Genomic DNA, 4,033 nt, shown 5'->3' with positions numbered 1-4,033 from the left:
TCATTCTCCTAAGAATTTGATGAATATGCATAGCTTTCGAAATAATTCAATTTTTTTTAAAAAAAATACAATTGTAATCGATAATAAGATAGTTTGGTAACGTATGTATATTTGATCTTTCCAACGAGTATGTCGATGGGCTTGCAAGTTGAATACCCGATGGGCGTGGAGATGAGGATGATAATGGATCTAATAAATAGGTATTGAGACAGATGATATGAAATCGTATCTAAATATGACTTATAGTCATCTCTAAACACAACTTTTTAGTGAGCTCAAGTCAAGAGTCATAATCTAATTTTGACTTGCTGGTGGACATTTTATAGGATCCATTTTACCTTATTTTGTATGATTAGGCATACAATTTAATGCAGCAAATTAGACTTTTGTAAGTATTGGAGTTTGGAGGACTATTAATTAGGCAGGTGACATAATTAGGTTGCCACTTGCCTAACAACTTGGTTCTGTTCTAACTTATTTCATTTTAGATTTATTTTTAAAAAAATTATAAATGTTGAAAATAAAGATTTTAATTCTTTAAATGACATTTTAAAAGTAATGGAGAGTAATTAATGATGGATATTTTGAAATTATTTCGTTCGTGTGATAAAATGATGAATTATGTATAACACATTAATGATAAATTCATATATATAAATAACATAATGATTTATAATTTTATTTTTTTGCAAAACTTGACTCAAACATTATATAAAATAAGTACGTGTAATCAATTAATATGTCACATTTTCACGTCAAACTATATCTTATAAACTAAAACACACAACAATAACCGTAATTTACGGCCACTAAAAGAAATCGTGTAAATTTTCTCATCAAGATGTGTTCAGATTGCGAACTATAACTTGACCGTAAAAACAATTTTATGGAGAAAGATTGTCCAAGTTTATATATACAACTTCTCAAAAACTTAATTTAGGCGATGTACTTAAATCAAGACTATTATCAAAATAATTAAAGTATATATATAAGTTTCAAAAAGTANTATATATATAAAATTGATTCATAATTGTCTTGCTCGATAACGATCAAAATATGGTGTTTTGATTCTTGTTGGATTTAAAATATTCGAGTTCATTTGTTATTAATAATTATGATTTTGTGCAGACTGATAATGACTTGATATTACAATTGGTATCAATTTTTGAGACGATATATAATCATTGAGTAGACATTGTTGAGTAACAACAATTGTTCTTTCAAGAACGACCAAATTAACATGATTCTTGAATATTATATGAATTAAAATTTGAATTACACACCATCATTAGTGTAGATTTTTATAGGCTACAAGCGTACAAAGTATTTAAATGAGACGAAAATGTTATCTCATTGAGGTATAAATGGCGTGTCGATAAGAACATATTAAATTATTTGTATCCAAATTTGACAAGCAAAAGGATGGGCGATGGTTACCTGAATAACACCCACATATAATAAAGAGACTTGAAATTTCCATGTCCCAAAAAATGTAAAAAACTTATTATTTATTGGCTAAATGAATAAATTTTATATATAATTTTCGAGAATATTGATTTATTAACAATCACATATAATCGTTAATTTTATCTCAAATATACCATAATTATGGTCTAATTATATTTTTTTTATCTTTTAAATTAACATGAGATCAAGTGGATGGATGTCAGATTTATTACACGATGAAGTGAAATAAAAATATCATTTCTTTTCACAGATCCTACACATATTTGAATAATTATTATAAACTAAAAATACATCTTCTCTTTTTTAAAACGTAAAAAGACATCAAACTTCTTAATTATTTTTTAAATATCGATTTATTTGACATCATATTGTATATAATCAAAATATATATTATACCGGAAAAATATCAAAATTGGTCTCGTAAATTTGTCTAATTTTTATTTTGATAATATATATCTAATTAGTCAAATTTAGGTTATAGCATAGTAGTTTTGCTTCTTTTGCAATCTTAGTCATTTTTTCGTGAAACTACGTACTAACATGGTTCTGTTTATTGATGGTGTATCTGATCAAGGTCATTTCAAATCTAATTTTGATTAATTAGATAACCAAAATCAAAATTAGGACATCGTTTCAAAATTCAACTGTTCATTTAAAACATAATAAATGATATATTAGGTTTGATTGGCCCGATTGATGAGGAGTACATGCCTAGCAGCAAACATCAGGGCCAGCTTGGACGGTGAGAAACTTTTGATAAATTCATGAATGAAGGTCAAGATATTACGCATGCATGCTTTCTAGAATTTAATTTTGAAGAGCTTTTAGAGCTGTATTAATTGGAAAAAAAAAATATTAAATAATTCGTGCATTTTCAAATAAAATGCTTTTTTTTATATATAAAAATACACACTACACAGTTACACCAACATGGGTATCTTACGAAAGCAAGAATTTTTATATCTATATAGGAAAATAATATCGGTGTGGTTACATGTCTTATAAAGAAAATCTATTACTTTTGCTTTAAGGGAATTGTCCGATTATTGTCTTAATTCAATCTTGCTCGTTTATTGTTAGGGTGTAATAACTGTTTGAATGAGATAGTGATCGAACCGTGACACTTGAACTGATGCACGTTTAAATGATTTGAAATGAACCATTATAATCAATTATATTTTTTGGTAAAATGAAAAGCATTCAACTTTACAATCGTAGCTCAAGTACCCCGCCCCCTTGCTAAAATTAATGCATACTCTCTAGACTTCCATCAGTCCTCTATTTTTAATTCAATTCAATTGATTATCCTTTCTCACGTCACAATTGCTCTTCGTACAGTTAAGCTTTAAAGCAATCCGAAATCTCTCACTTATCAACTCTTTTTTATATATAGCATGGCTTTGGAGCTTCAAAACTACTCCAACAAGCCCATGTAAAATGGCGTATACTCCGCCATCACCACCACGATCCGCCGCCGCCACCTCTCTCCATCTCTAGATTTAAAAGACCGCTCTTATCTTCTCCCCGGACGCCGGTAAGCACTGTCGACGAATTGACAAAATTGTTTTTTCCGATTTACTCTAAAACTGAATTGAAACCCTATATATATTCTGATCATGCACTTGTAATTAATATTTCTACTGACACCTTTTGTTCGTTAATATAGAAGTTTTGAGAACAAAACTACAAGATGAATCCAAAAAACGGACCACAACTTGACCTCAAGTTGAATCTGTCACCACGAAGGATGATCAGCAATCATGTAGTGGAGTCCCCGAGCCGATCATCATCGGGTACCGTGTCGCCAACGTCCCCTCAGAGCTCGTGTGTATCGTCCGAGCCGAATCAAGCCGACTACTGTTCTATCCGACAGTCGACGAGCCCTGAGGCGACACCCATGGTGCTCGTGGGATGCCCCAGATGTCTGATGTATGTGATGCTATATGAGGATGATCCACGATGCCCGAAATGTAAAAGCTCTGTACTGCTTGATGTCCTCCATGATAATTACACCAGGAAGACGAAGAAGAGTTGAAATTATTTAAAAAAGTATGCAAGTAGAAGAACTCTTTAAGATTCATCTCTGGTTTAGTAGGGTAAGCTTACAATAATTTGAATCTTGCTCCGATATATGTAACATTAGCCAATCTCTCTTGATGATGAAGGTTAATTTGTGCCATCTTTAGCAGAAAACTATGTTGATGTGCCCAAATTTTTCTTGTATTAGGCAATCTATTATATATATATGCATGATTTCTTCTTTCTTACATGATTCAGTATACATCAAAATATTGATCAATATAGTTTAATATTTATGTAAATTACATATGTTCANCAAAAACAAAATTCTGATTATATATAATTAATATATTTATCGAACATTATATTTGGCATATATATGTCCATAACACGTGAAGTTGCAAAAATAATTAAAATCAGCAGCATCATTAAAATAATTAATGCATGCCTCCCTTAGTAGTTCAACGTCCATGTTACAATTTAATAAAATAAAATAAGGGAAACTATGCCACGTGCCAAGCATGTAAATCCATTAAATAAATGAGTA

At 30.2% G+C, this 4,033-nt stretch overlaps 1 long non-coding RNA gene across 1 annotated transcript; it reads left to right on the top strand.

Annotated features, from left to right (window-relative positions):
* Window positions 1-2,724: 2,724 nt before the first annotated feature.
* LOC140991677 (uncharacterized) lies at window positions 2,725-3,734 on the top strand. Its single transcript, XR_012177934.1, has 2 exons — window positions 2,725-3,001; window positions 3,134-3,734. It is a non-coding gene; the product is annotated as an uncharacterized lncRNA (long non-coding RNA).
* The last annotated feature ends 299 nt before the right edge of the window (window positions 3,735-4,033 follow it).

Source organism: Primulina huaijiensis, chromosome 13 (genome assembly GCF_012295235.1).
Source record: "Primulina huaijiensis isolate GDHJ02 chromosome 13, ASM1229523v2, whole genome shotgun sequence".
Classification (NCBI taxonomy): domain Eukaryota; kingdom Viridiplantae; phylum Streptophyta; class Magnoliopsida; order Lamiales; family Gesneriaceae; genus Primulina; species Primulina huaijiensis.
Note: the sequence above shows the minus strand (reverse complement) of the source record. Positions and strands in the feature narration are given on the sequence as shown.